General features: G+C 40.4%; 1 long non-coding RNA gene across 1 annotated transcript; it reads right to left on the bottom strand.

The window, feature by feature from the left end:
- Positions 1–7,707: 7,707 nt before the first annotated feature.
- On the bottom strand, positions 7,708–14,972 carry LOC112436250 (uncharacterized). Its single transcript, XR_003024999.2, has 2 exons — positions 14,585–14,972; positions 7,708–14,457 (listed from the first exon to the last, which is right to left on the bottom strand). It is a non-coding gene; the product is annotated as an uncharacterized LOC112436250 (long non-coding RNA).
- Positions 14,973–15,807: the final 835 nt, after the last annotated feature.

Below are 15,807 nucleotides of genomic sequence, written 5' to 3'. Positions count from 1 at the left end.
ACTGCGTTTGTTTTCATTCAAAGGCTTTATGGTTTTTCCTATAATACCTGGTGGGCCGGTCTCAAGTCAAAATGCCCGGGACGATTTTTTGTCCCAGTCCAACCCTGGTGTGAAGCAAGACATTATGGAGGCAATGTCTGTAAGTCATTAGTTTGTCTCCACTGGTGCACAGCTATTGTCCATTTGAACTGATCCACGTCCTCACAGCATGGCTGCACATCAAATACACAACCTTCCCTTTTGTCTAGAAGTGAGCGAGCGCTCTGTTCTCTTCCCCATAAATGTTATTCCTGCACTCATCAGATTTCCCCAGCAGTATCTGTGTCACCTCTTCCTGCCGAGAACTAACTGAAAACATGTTTGCCTGTGACTCAGCATACCACGCCGAACTGGTATTTGTTCATTAAACAGAGCGTTCGTTTTGGCTGGGAGGATCTCAGAGGTTTCTTTGCGGGATCAGGTATCGGTCATCCTGTGATTGTGGTGGAGAGTCTCCGGGTCACCACGAGGAAAGAATTGCTCAGAGGAAAATAATGTGTCCGTGTCAATGCCAGTCAAGTGCATCAGCCGATCAAAAAGCATGTTTCCAGTTAACTCTAGACATAAACAATGATTAAAGGCTCACAAACAGTCTGACAATGATGATTAAAAAGGGATGAGAAAATATTACCCACTTAATAAACTATAGGCGTCTCCCTCTCACCGAGCCCGGGGATCTCTTTATTATATACACAACATCTACTGAAGGTTACACCCCCCCAAAGCTTGGCCTTATTAACAGCTGGATTGTTGTGAACTTTACCTTCCATATCTATTTCAAATAAGCTGCACAACACAGTTTTGTTTTGGAGTCTCATTAAACACAAAATATAGCCAAATGTATTTGGCCATTTATATGGATACACCGTAATAACATGGGAATGGTTGGTGATATTAAAGTCCTGTTTGTGGCACATTAGCATATGTGAGGGGGCAAACTCCTCAAGATGGGTGGTGACCATGGTGGCCATTTAGAAGTCGGCCATCTTGGATACAACTTTTGTTTTTTCAATAGGAAGAGGGGCCATGTGACACATCAAACTTATTGGTAATGTCACAAGAAAAACAATGGTGTTCTTGGTTTCAACGTAACTTTATTCTTTCATGAGTTAGTTACAAGTTTCTGACCACTTATAAAATGTGTTCAATGTGCTGCCCATTGTGTTGGATTGTCAATGCAACCCTCTTCTCCCACTCTTCACACACTGATAGCAACACCGCAGGAGAAATGCCAGCACAGGCATCCAGTATCCGTAGTTTCAGGTGCTGCACATCTTGTATCTTCACACCACAGACAATTGCCTTCAGATGACCCCAAAGATAAAAGTCTAAGGGGGTCAGATCGGGAGATCTTGGGGGCCATTCAACTGGCCCACGACGACCAATCCACTTTTCAGGAAACTGTTCATCTAGGAATGCTCGGACCTGGCACCCATAATGTGGTGGTGCACCATCTTGCTGGAAAAACTCAGGGAACGTGCCAGCTTCAGCGCACAAAGAGGGAAACACATCATCATGTAGCAATTTCAAATATCCAGTGGCCTTGAGGTTTCCATTGATGAAGAATGGACCCACTATCGTTGTACCCCATAAACCACACCAAACCATCACTTTTGTTGTTCCAACAGTCTTGGAGGGATCCATCCAATGTGGGTTAGTGTCAGACCAATAGTGGTGGTTTTGTTTGTTAACTTCACCATTCACATAAAAGTGGCCCTCTTCCTATTGAAAAAACAAAAGTTGTATCCAAGATGGCCGACTTCTAAATAGCCACCACGGTCACCACCCATCTTGAGGAGTTTGCCCCCTCACATATACTAATGTGCCACAAACAGGACTTTAATATCACCAACCATGCCCATTTTATTATGGTGTATCCATATAAATGGCCCACCCTGTACTTAACTGAAATCTGGAGTCATCATGTGAGGATAATTTAGACAAATTTGACGTCCTTGTATGAAAAAATAATAGAAAATATGTGAAAAATCTTCACATGCGTACAGAAAGACATATGAAAAAATGTTCTGAATTAGATCTGCTTTTAAAGAAACATATGAGCCTTTTAGACACCAATTCCTTTCCATTGATCAGAAGGCATATAAATGTGTTGGCTTTATGTCTGGTTGAGCACAATGGCTACTTTTTCGTGAAGTCTGCAACCGCAGTCTTAGTAGGTCTGACCTTTCAAGATGACACAAGTGTGAACTATGTGCCTTTGCATTAAAAAATAAGCATGCAGAAGATCTCATGTCTAAACAGCTCAGTTTAAGATACCTGCAATGATGCATTCACAATGCATACACTATATGAACAAAAGCATGGAGCCATCTACACATGACACCCACAGGAACTGTTTGGCTGTGAACCCCTGCTATGAAGGTCCCAGCACACAGTTTTTGTGCTGCTGTTAATGCAAGATGGGATTTGGAAATATGAAGCGTTGGCTGATTTTATGATGTGCTTCAGCACTCGACGAAACCCGCTCTGTAACGTTATCTGGTCTGCCACTTCATGCCTGAGCTGCTGTGGTTTATAAATGCTTCCACTCTGTAATAATAGCACTTACAGCTGATTGTGGAACATCAAGAAGGGAAGAAATTTCATTACCTGAATTGCTGCAAGGATGACATCCTAATACAGTATAACAGACACTTGAATTCATCTTTAAAATCTTTGAAACAAGCCTTTCTTTCACAAGTGTTGGTAAAGGCAGACTCCTTGGCTAGGTACTTGATTTTGTACACATGTGACAACCGCACTGAAAATACCTGAATTCAAAGATTAACCACATAGACCACACAGTGTCAAAATTTGCAAGCATAACAACATTCATTCTATCAGTGTTGTTCATATGTTGGAATAAAACCGAGGTGAAAATTCACTCAACTTACTTAGCATATTAATGAAGCTTCATCCCATCACACCTTTCTTCACACATCTGTTGACCTGCTTTGTAAAGTACTTGGTAAATCCACCTGTAATGTGTTGAAATATTATTGTGTCAATACTCAAAATACCTTAGCAGGCAGTATTTTAACAATAGGGTGTATATGTTTGCAGCTGTTGGTGTTGGTGATCAATATCAGCCAAGTGGGCTGGAAACTAACATGTGTAGCCAGATCCCTTTTTTTGGTATATTTGTCCTTTTGTACATTTTCACTCAGTGTTTTTTTTGTTTTTGTCTCTTTGTGTTTTACTCTTTGTACCTTCTCTGTATGTTGTTAAAGTGCTGTTATTGCTTTCTGTGAGGCCGCTAATTTCCCAGGCTACATTTATACAGTTTCGACCTCTTTATACCCTTGCTCTTTTCCAGGCACCTTAGAAGAACTCAAAGTTGAGCCAGAAACCTCCATCCTGTTTTCAGAGACCTTGATCACAAAGATTTAAACAGCACAGTACTACGTGTATTTGTGGCTTGAACACACGCTTAACTTCACAGATATCTGCTGCCTTTTTGTCCCAGCTGTGAACTGCAGGACATTAATACCTGTCTGCTCTCCACTCCAGTCTTTTATTTTTCAATCCAATTTTATTTATGTAGCACCAAATCACAACTTTATATTGTAAGGTAAAGAACCTACTATAATACAGAGAAAACCCCAACAATCAAACTATGCCCAATGAGCAAGCACTTGGTGACAGTGGGAAGGAAAAACTCTTGTTTAACAGGAAGAAACCTCAGGCAGGGGCACTGGATAATTTGAATCCTCCTGCCTGAGCTTGTTCGACTTATTTACTTCTCTTTACTTTGTGAGTTAATGTAATTAAAACTATCCATCCTGCCTCTGTTGTGTCTGACCTTGACTTCATTTTTTAAAGAAGAATAACATTTACAATCACTCATTTGTTGTTATTCTATACAAAAAAACAAACAACCGAGCATATTTAATCCTACATTTCCCATATTCTCCCCTTCCTGCTCACACCTCCACTTTGTACTGCAGGCTTTTTGTTATAAATTTGCCATCTCAAACTCAAGCTAAGATACCCTGCTGGTTAGTCTCTGGATGATTTGGCAAATAACTGTCTGCCTCTTCTAAACAGAAGAGGTAAGTGTGTGAAAGTAAGTGCATGAGTAAATGAATGTTAGTGAACAGCAGCTTCTCATAACATCCTCCCAAAGACGACAGATAATGAGTTTAGAATCAAATCAGGTGTAAATGCTTATATCATTATAGCGGCTGTAATGACTCAGTAATCACCACCATCGTAGTAGTTATGAGGACTGAAATGAAATTGTAAGTGAGCGATGGAAGTCGAAGCCAAGAAATAGAAAATTGGAAAATGCTTTGTATTAATGCATCGAACAGGATTTAATCTTCATTTAGAGCCATGTGTCCATACAGGGAGAGAAGCTGAGTGGCCTCAGAGTTTGCACACGAAGCATCACATGTGCACACCTGGGCAGGACCTGTGTCACCTTGTAGTCTGTCTAAGAAAACTAAGGAGAGTGTCGTTTGTTAAAAGTTGGACTTTTAATGTTTCTGTACAATATAATACAATACGATAATTTTTAATTCTACAACTGTTTACAACTTGCATAGTTCTGTATATTTCTGTATAGCTTTATATCTCATATTTCTGTATAGTTTTTTTTTTCATATTTATATCCTGTTCATAGCCTGTACATACTTATAGCATATTCATAACATACTTCATACCGTGTACATACTTACATACCACAATAGACCTATTTCTGTTATATACTTACATATCTATATTATTGCTAATATATATTGTAATATATCTATATCATGGCTAAAGCACTTCTGGATGGATGCAAACTGTATTTCGTTGCCCTGTACCTGTGACATGTGCAATGACAATAAAGTTGAATTATATTCTATTCTATTCTATGCTATTCTATTTAATGGTGTGAAAGGTCGCACTTTAACCCAAACTATGAACGTCAGTCTCTTAGCTGAAAAGGCAGCAGATGGTTTATGCAGAAGTGTAAACACTGAGTATTTTCCAAGAACATTACCAACAGGTATGGAAAATGTTTACAGCGCACTGTCTTGACAGAAGAAGGGCAGACAAGAGTGACTTTGTGATTTTGCAATCCTCATTACAGAATGATGAACTGCTTTAGCAAATCCATTTACGAACCTGGTCTGAAAGACTTGACTTTTTATGCTTTGAATGTTTAGTCTGTCTCGAAGTTTGTCAAAACTTGTTTAATTTCTGTATGTGCTGCTGAGATGAGGAAAGGTTTTCTCCACCAGAAATACTTTATATACCATGCAGTATAAAGCAACTTCTGCTTTTTGTTACTAATCTTGTTGTCCTCTCAATGAAGATATAAACCCTTTGCCCACCTCTTGCTTCCTTATAAATATTGCATAAGTAGCTGCTATTATCTGAGCTCTGTAGCTGTGACCCTTGCAGTCTTGACTTTCACATAGTTCTACTTTTATTCAATGAATCTTTCTCCTGAAGTCATGATATGTCTGGGTCTCTGAAGACATATTGCACAGTATGATTGTTAGTAAACTCTTGTAACTGGTGGAATCAAGCAGGGTCAGTGCACAGGGTGAAAGGACTCACTTTTCTGTGGATTTATCCAAGTGTGTTCTATGATATCTAAGCAGATGTTAAATGAAATATTGTGTGCTTTCCAACCCACAGCAGGCATAAAGGTAGCATAAATCTGGGAGTACATTTGGTGTGTCTTCAATATTGCATCTCTGCAGACTTCACACCATCAAATTACACCAAGAAGCATTTCATAGCTAAAATGTTTAACCTGCACTGAGCCTTTTAATTTGAAAATCCTCCAGATTCTCTTTGGTGTTTCTGTCTCTGACTTCCTGACCATCTTATCTGCTGTGATCACCTATTTTGAATGAGCACTTCCTCTGGGACACACTGCCGATCCTTTGGTGGAATGCATTCAGCGGTTGAATGCAGTGGTGCCAAAATACAACACAGCTGTGTTTCTGTATTCTAAGAGGCCTCTGCACTGGAAACAAGAATAAAACTATATCTGAGCACACGTATGTAAAGAGTTAAAATCAGTGGTATTAACAATACAAAAACAAGTTTGTGTCTTTGTCATCCTCTTTTCAGGTACACCCACTCAACAAGCAATTTCTTATTTATTTTGCTCTATTTCGGCATGTTGTTTTACACCTTCCTGAAACAGAGCTGTGAAAGCACAGCATTGCTGTCAGTCAAAAATAATGAGGAGAAGAAGAAGAATTTGTGTCAGAAAAATTGTGCTGCATGTAGCTCCAAAACCTGCATGCCACAATCCAAGAAAGTTACCAGATAAAAGTAATTTTGCAAACAAGAATGAAAGTGTTTATACCAATAATATGTCTACATAACAACTGTACACAAAAATGAACCATTTATAAATGATAAAGCAGTTTGGTTATATATATTAAGGTAGTTACTCATTAGATAAATAACCTTAATTTCAGTGATTATCAGCACAAAAAAAACATTATATATGGAACAAGATGTGAAAATGTGAAACTTAAAAAGTTTTAAATTTAGGTTTTAAAAGCTTCTTGTGCTGGTTATTAAATTACTATCATCATCTTTGGTGTTGTGGATATCTTCAGTAGATTTCACTTTATTTCAGTGGCATTTCCTTTTTTTATAATGTCTCTGTTGCTACCCATGATTTAATCTACGGTAGTCACCATGGATACCACAGGCTCACGTTGTGCACGTGAGCCTGTGGTATCCATGGTTTGCAGTTACAGTTTACAATAATGGACTGTGCGTCCATTATTGTAAACTGTAACTGCAAACACTTCTGTTTAGCTGCCCAGATAAACCTTTCAAACGTGAATCTTTTTATCATTTCATTTGTTAAAAACATTTAATGGACTGAATAAAACAATCTGTAGAGAATGAAGAAATCTGTATTTTCTCTCCTTATTTTCTCAGTCTCGTAGGTAAAGCTATCGCATTTATAACTTTTTTTGTCCCCCCCACTGGAAAATACAGACGCTGTCGCTTCAGCTAGGAGACGAACTGTGAGCCAGCTGCACAGAAATCTTCTGTTTTTGTTATTTGTTGAGATGTTTGAAGACTGCATTTGAAATTACCTGTATTATAGCAGTAGCTGTGGATGTTGGTCAGCTGGAGCACCCTTTATGTTCAGCACCCATGGTCCCCAGAAGACTGTGTGTGTGAGAATGTGTCGTAGGCTATTGAAGGGATTCTATTAGACACCTTGATGTTCCTCTCTGAGTAGGTTCCGGTTTATTCATTTATATGGCACATTTACAAACAACAGGGTTGATCAAAGTGCTTAACAATCAGCAAAAAACAGCAAGAGATTAAAAGTAAAGTGTAAAGCGTGTGATTTACCAAATGAGATGTTCCACCTTGATGGTCAGTCCACCTTAAGGCCCAGTAGCCAGGGACAGGAGACGATGATTAATCTTCACCTCTACATTATGTACCGGTGAGGTCCTCTATTTTAGAGAGATGCTAAATGAAGGAGAGGGAGAAGAACTGCTTTGCTGCCTGGGAAGTTATTCATTCCTTGTGGATTGTGATGTGAAGGATATAAAAAAACAACAACAGCAATAGAATAATATTAAACACAAAGTGAACCGTCTTCCTTCATTAAATAGGTTCTTTTAGATGTTAAGGAGGAATTGACTTAACCAGGCTGGCGGAGAATGAAGACAACCGGACACCTGCTGCAGATGGGGAATCAGTGAACTTTTATTGAGACAGAGACAACCTCTCAACACAGCTCACATCAGGAGATTCCTAATATTTGCTGTGAGGATGGGTATATATTCTCTAAAACTTACAGGAGGGGGTTGTGAGGAAAGTGCTGCATTAGCAGAAAAACAACTCCATAAAAGGAAAGCGGCCTTGGGTGTTCTAGTCTCTTCGCTTGCAGATATCTTGCACCTGCAGGATGAGGCGATCGCTTCTTATCGCTCTCAAGGCCAAAGTCGTGAGCACATTTTTATTACACAGTTGCACAGTAACTTTAAAGCTGAACAATATTTAAAGCTGAATAATGTTTGATCAGATTATATTTTCTTCAAATCCCCCTTTTGACCCATCTTAAATGGGTCAACACACAAAAATAAGTAACATTCAAAGGAACACAGAGACGTGTCGAAGCCTGGCTCGAAAAACTCCTCGGGTCTTATCATTTGTCTTTATCTGTCATTGCAGATGAGGAGAAAAGAGTCCAGGCACCACCCTGCCCAGGGGTCGGCTGCAAGCAGTCTCGGTTCCCGACGAAAGCAGTAACAGCTGTCCTGCACACACGGATACAACGAGTTAGTGCAACCAGGGTAGTGACACAAAATTAACAGTTCCTGTAACTCAGCAACCAAAAAGCATAAGTAATGATAAAAATGTGGAGAGTACAGAGTATACTATAATAATGAGAGATATAAACGTGAAAATGTGAAAGAATAAATCAACCGTAAAATAAACCCAGAACGGTAACTGCTAAGGACATTCAAAAGTGAATATGGTAAAACTGGAGAGGAAGTGGTGGGCAAGACCCTAGGGGCTACATTTGTCAGATTGGGACTGTCAGAAGGGGGCGAAGCTTTTGAACTTGAAGGTGTCAGAAGTGTCGGGGGCCCTTCACAGATCAGGATTATGCCAATGGGAATGAGACCCAGGGCCAGGAAGCAAACAAAGACGCAACATCTTTGCCTGCCTGTCATTTCAGGGGGAAAGGGCCAAGACATGTTTACTTAGCTTGGATGTCGTCTAATAGAGGATGATGGGGCAGAGAAAGGTGGTCCAGTTCCCCCCACCTCGCCAAGGGCGTGTTCTAGGAGTTAAAGAGCAACAACCTGCAACCTGTACCAAAAAATCTTCATAGTCCCACCGGAAAATCATAAGAGTAATAAACGATTCAGCTCAACAGACAAGTATCATGTTCAGGTTTCTCCAATCATTAAATCACTATTATTGCCACAATTTGCTTTATTCACCCTTTGGGCAATGTTATTCCAAGAGAGAGAGAGAGAGAGAGAGAGAGAGAGAGAGAGAGAGAGAGAGCCCCTAATGGCCAGTTAGTGGGCTCTAGGTCAAACTGTCCCCAAATTTGTTATTTGTTATTATTACTTGTTTTCATGTCACTTGTCTGTTTTCTACTGCACCCCTCTCACCAAAGCAAAGCAAACATTAGCAGCACATTGACCGTAGTCAGGCATCCTCATTCCATAGGTGCTATAAAACATTTCCTGTAAAAGAATCACAGTTTTCAAGACAGGGTGTGTCTCCCCCAACACTCTCACCAGAATACAGTGTAATAGCATCCCCAACTCCTAACCCATAAACACCGTTTCTTCACACATCCGCCCAGAAATCCTGTAATAGAAAAACATTAAAACTGTAACCCTGTAGGGAAGAAAATGTAAATGGTAACGCTGCGCAGTTACCTCTGTAAGCAACACAAGACACAAAAATGGCATTTACAGGTTCACTCATCCTCGAATATTTTGTCATCCTTCTACTCCTGTAAAAGAAACCCACATAAATTCATCCACCCTTTTATCCTATCTAGGTGGAGGTGGTTAACCTTGAGTCATGGTCAAGTCTTGTCATCTTTTACCAGTCAGTCCGTTTGTTTTTATTCCCAGTCTTTCATCCATTCATCCGTTCTTTGCTGATAGTGGAACCTGTCGTCGCATCTAGTTTCCACACTCAGCAAAATGACGTCATCTCAAAAAGAAACAAGAACTTGAGTTTGGATTACCTCGCTGAATCCTTTTTTAAACAGGGACTCTCGTTTCTAATTGTCCCCACAAGTGTTTCCTCCAGAACCCATTTCAATGCGGAGAAACTCACTTACAACAATTTTCTCGCCGACGTGTAATGCTTGTAATTTCCGATGTGCAGATCTGCTTAAAGAAAAGATTCACAAACAAAAATCAGTAAATATAAAACAAAATAAAATGAAAAATAACAAAAACAGAATGCAGACGCCCGGGTCTTAGGACTTGTCACTGAATATTCTTCCCATCAATAAAAATACCAACCTAAACCTACACAGAGTCAAATCAACACCACCTCAACCTTTTCATATTCATAAACCTATATGTTTTGCGTTCGTGAAACAAAATTGAACCATTAAGTAAGTTGAGCTCTTGAAATGTTTTAATTCTCTTAATTCTGCCAGTTTATTTCAACACTTATTCAATGACTTTTATTCAACTGCTACTTGGTCACTCGACTTTTACCTGTTCAAATTGCCTAGGGTTCAACAAAGTCTAGATCCCCGTTATCATGAAACTTGAACGGTGTACGATGATTTACTTACAGTAATTTAGAATCATCACTCAACCTAGCTCTACTACTGGCACTGCGTGACTTTTCTCACACTGGAAACCAGAATTTAGTACAGAACTTTAATGCCTCAGGCAATCGCGTTCAAGGGCTGCCCCCCCTTCTCTTCTTCTTTGTCCGTGTGTTCCTCCTTTATTAAATCTCCATCACAATGACGTGGCGCTCTGAAATAAAACTCACACTGTTAATTCCTCGTTTTCACTCTGCACCACTGCTCAGAGTGTTTTCTTTTCTTTTTAGTGTAGAGTAAACAATTAAGTCGAGGCCTTAAGCCCCAGATATCTCGCACGGGCATCATTTTCATAACCAAACCGCTCCGGACTCTGCTCCCCAGACCACACAAATGCCCTCTGGGCTTATTATTATAGCAAATTCTGTATTTGACTTTGTTGTGTGCAGCATTGAGCCTTTGTCAGTAAAGCATTCTTCATTGCAGCAGCTGGAGCATTGTGTGTCACTTCTTAGTAAATTAAATCAACATTTTGATTTTAGTGCATGGGTATGTATCAGTTTTTACTCCCTCAACAAGTGCATAAGTGTTCATGTGTGTGTTTCCCTTCATTCTAAGTAGGCGCATGCAGAAGTGTGTGTTCGTGTGTTGGTATATGTTTGTGTTCATCACCTTCCTGTTCTGTAGTTTAGGTAAACCAGCGGCCTGACGCATGGCCTAGGGTCCTCCCCTCCTCTTTGGGTCTGTTTATGTTGTCCTTACTTTGCTCCACGGCCCTCTGCAGCTCTGCTGTTCGGCTCTTCTCAGAGGTCAGCATCCTTCTGCTCACCGTCCCTTTTCCTCCGGGCTTAATGCGCGTCTCGTCACAGCTCTGTCAGCTGACGCAGCCTGGGAATTTCCCCCGTGTAGTGAAACGGGCTTTAGGTTTAGTGCTCTCCGTCTCTGCTGCATGAGATCACTCTTTTGCAGCACTGTTGACATCCTCAAGTTGTTGTTGTGAGTCCAGCTGCTGTGGCCTTCAGGGGTCAAAGGGTCAAAGATGGTCGCGGAGAGGGCAACGATGGTAGAGGGGAGGGTAGGAGTCCAGGTCAGCTTCGGCTCTCAGAAAAAACAAAAACAAAACAAAACAGGCGAACAGGAAAATGATGTTGTGTTGGCTGTGCTGTGTTGGCTGTGTTATCCCGAGAGGGGAGAAACAACGAGATCTCGTCTCCCCCCTTTTTTGTTTTTGTTTTTTTTTTTTTTTTTCCATATAATCAACTCATAACCCCTCAAGTTGACAGGACAACACAGGTACGTGTTAAAATTCTTAAGATCCTGTTTAGAAACCTAAAAAGGAATTTCCTATCATTCAGTAGTCATTTGTCTTAAACAATCAACAAAAACATGTCCCAAGTCGACCCTTTTAACCACTAAATTTGTCGTGTCCTCACTTAATCCTCAGACCAGTGTCTTTGTCTTTTGACGTTACGTTGTTGTCCTGCAACCCAAAGCGTTTAATTGTCAGTAATGTATAAACTATATCATTTAAAAACAGGTGTATGTTAAGTGTCGCTACTTTAACCTTGCATGTACGTGCACATGTATGTAAGCTGTTTCTTCATTGCATGTATGGGTGCGTCTGTATATGGGTTACTTTAACTTTTTCTCAAACGAGGTATTTCTCTAACACGCACATGTGTCTGTTCCTCACCCTTCTCATATCTTTCTCTGGTTGTGTGTGGTTTTATTTGTTTCAGTGATTTACCAGGAACATCTTTTCCTTTTCTCCATGTCTTCCGCCAGAGGTTAACACTGGTGAGATTCAGGGACACAGCACCCAGAGCAGTTCAGCGAGAAAAACCCGCCTCAAACTACATTCTCTCTTTTTTGTTTTACCGGGAGGGGTGAGGACAACTCTGGTGTCCAGCCGTGAATTTTAGCCAAAGCTTGGCCTGTCTTCTGCTGCCGTACTCAGGCTTCCAGGTTAAGAAAAAACACCTGTATGAAGACACTAAACATACATTTAGTATTTGTATAAACATAACTGCCTAAATCATTGAACTCTTGAGGAGGGTGTATTTCAGAATCAGAATCAAAATCAAAAACTTTATTGTCATTGTCATGAGACCGACGACATTAAGAATGGTCCCCGATCATTGCATCATCCCTAGTAATATCAAATATAAAAAAAACAATAAAATTCAATCAATAAAATAGATAGAATACTTAAAATACTAAGTATTCCCACCGTCATGCTTCAGACCGTGCATAGATTAACACAAGAGTGGCATGGTGGACATTTTTGTAGTATTCAGATGTGTTATTGCAGTTGGATAACAGCTGTGTTTGAGTCTATTAGTCTTTGCTCTGATTGCCCTGTACCGTCTGCCTTAGGGCAACAGTTCGAACAGGGAGTGGCCAGGATGTGAGGTGTCTTTTATGATGTTTTGGGCCTTTTTTAAAACAGTGGGCGTTGTTTGACTCTTTACTAACTTTAAAACCCCACCATAACAATTTCTCACTGACAAACTTCTATGCATCCATTTAAACATGCGAAGCCAGCACAAAATCACACACATACCCCTACAGCAAAGCTTTAACATAACCACAATGCAACTCCTCCCTTAAACGGGAGAAATCACCCTGAATCAACCAACTCTATATAAAACGTCAAACAAAGATAAACCACAAACATTTCTACACTTCTGTGTCTTACACGCAGCACAATAGGCAGAAAAACACCGATTACTCACAGTCTACAACAAAAGAAAAACCTGCTCTTTTCACAACTCTCACAGCTAAAGTCAAAACTCTTACCCAGTGCCTCTGAAATAGTAAAAAAAATCACCAAATACTCGATTACTCTTTTCACTCGCTCCCTCTCACTCCCTTCTTCCTCATACAGCATACACGCTCGCTCCCGCGGACCCGCTCGGCCCCGCGGGCTCACTCGGCCCCCACCTTTTTCCTCTCACAGAGACAGAGAGAGAGACCCTTTTCCTTTTTTTTTATTTCTCCAGCACACATACACACACAGAATCCCAACTGAGAGAAAGAGGGAGAGAAGAGAAAAGAGTTGTAGAGAGGAAGTTTTTTAGCAGGAGTTTCAGATCTAACAGATTTATACAACTTATTTACACACACCGGTAATTTATGTTCTATTTATTGATTTTAAAGGAGAATTTGGGCCAGCTGGGTTTCTGCCTCTGTTAGGCACTAACAGCTGGGGCGCTGCTTTAAAGGTGAGTCAGCACTGAAATATCCCTTCAGGTGTTACCAGGCTTCTACCAAACCGGAGTCTGGCGGGTAACCTTGCCTAGAGCTTCCTGATAGGGGTGCTAGTTGGTTGTCACCTTGTTCACACGTCTCATTCACACTTCATACATTACCTGCAGTCACTCATTACCCTCCTTATGTATGTAATAAATGTGTAAAAAAATTCTATGTGTGGTGTATTATTTTAACCAAAAGAGGAACCTAGTTCCTTTAATTGTGTAATCTGTGAACAACGGAGAACCAAACTGTCCTGCCCAGTGTTCCACAGCAAGCATTCAGCGTGTATTTATGTGTGTCCAATATCAAACAGAACATCAAAACATTTAAAACACTAAAATCATCGGGGTTTTAAGAAGAGATCCGTTTTCTCCTATTGATCAAAGGGACCCCTCCTTTGGACTCCAACCAGTACTTCTCCTTTTTAAGTTTTAGAGGATCTTTTCTAATAAAGTCCTCTGGGCCTTCCTAACCCTTCTGTAGTTTAGAGAATATTACTAAAAAATATTCTCAAGGCCTTTAACCTTTTAATTTGTTTAGAAAGGCGTTACTAATAAACCCTTTCAAGGTCCCAGACCTGCACTGAGGTATGTATCCGACACCGGAGAGCAACCCGTCGGCTGCAACCGTGGTCAGACCTCAGTTCACTCTTATCTTTATTCACTTATTCACTTATTTCTTATTCACTTATCTCTTATTCACTTGTCTGATTCTCAACAAGCCTTAAGTAAGCCAGACAATTTTGGTTATGAATTACTAGGAGTTTGGACACTAAGTATTTTTATAATGTTCAATATAGCAGAAATAAAAGGTCTGCTTACCTTGTTTTTGTGTGCACACAGCTTTTTGTCCAAACTCCGTTCACTCAGACCACGGCCGATTTCCTCCCATCCGTTCCAGTTGACCTGGAGCGCATCCTGTTCGTGACGCCAATTGAAGGATATAAAAAAACAACAACAGCAATAGAATAATATTAAACACAAAGTGAACCGTCTTCCTTCATTAAATAGGTTCTTTTAGATGTTAAGGAGGAATTGACTTAACCAGGCTGGCGGAGAATGAAGACAACCGGACACCTGCTGCAGATGGGGAATCAGTGAACTTTTATTGAGACAGAGACAACCTCTCAACACAGCTCACATCAGGAGATTCCTAATATTTGCTGTGAGGATGGGTATATATTCTCTAAAACTTACAGGAGGGGGTTGTGAGGAAAGTGCTGCATTAGCAGAAAAACAACTCCATAAAAGGAAAGCGGCCTTGGGTGTTCTAGTCTCTTCGCTTGCAGATATCTTGCACCTGCAGGATGAGGCGATCGCTTCTTATCGCTCTCAAGGCCAAAGTCGTGAGCACATTTTTATTACACAGTTGCACAGTAACTTTAAAGCTGAACAATATTTAAAGCTGAATAATGTTTGATCAGATTATATTTTCTTCAGATGCAGGACTGAATCCCACCTCCCATACCCCAGAGAGGTCAGGCTAAGAGTTCAACAGACTGCACTGTAGTGTTGGCTGCAGTTTTTTCCTTAATTTTTTATAGTGTTTATTCTTTTTGTTTTTAACCATTGTATACTTTTATTATTGTTATATGAGTTTTTAAGTTTGTACTTACGTGTATAGCATTTATTGCCTCTCTGATTGGTCTGAGCCTTTGCACCTGTTTGACTGAAAGGATACGTGGCCGCCCATGAGAGAGCTGTCGGGTGAAACAATGGAGCCAATTATGGAGCATTTCTTCCAATCTGATTGTGGAAGTTTTATCTATTTTTCTGTAGGGTTTTTGCAGGATATTAACATCCAGTTAGTGCAAAGTTTGAGGATGTAAAAGATAAGTGCTTTAATTTGCTCTTATGCAACAAAAACAAGCACTTTTAACTCTTAAAAACTGAAAGTCGGCATGCAGAATAACCTCCAGCCCTACATCCTCAGGGCTCTTGAAGTGCCAGTGCCTCAGGGCCCAGCACGCCTAGTCCTGATTGATTCTTTAATAAGGAATGAACAGCAGCTCCTGGTGCTTTGGGTAATTGTCACATTTGTCACCCGGAGAGGTGAGCTGAGGCAGTGAGCTAAGGCGGCGAGCACGAGCAGCGTCTGTGATCTAATTGGACAGAGTTATCAGGCACCGAACAGCGGCATCCGAGCGATGAACGGTGGTGATCCATATCCTGCTCACAACAAGAATGAAAAGTCGTTGAGAGAGACAGAGAGACATTAGAAGCATTGGGCACATGCATCAATTTACACACATTCTCATAAACACACAC

Source organism: Maylandia zebra, linkage group LG7 (assembly GCF_041146795.1).
Source record: "Maylandia zebra isolate NMK-2024a linkage group LG7, Mzebra_GT3a, whole genome shotgun sequence".
Classification (NCBI taxonomy): Eukaryota; Metazoa; Chordata; class Actinopteri; order Cichliformes; family Cichlidae; genus Maylandia; species Maylandia zebra.
The sequence above is the reverse complement of the archived record's forward strand: the minus strand, read 5'-3'. Positions and strand labels throughout refer to the sequence as shown.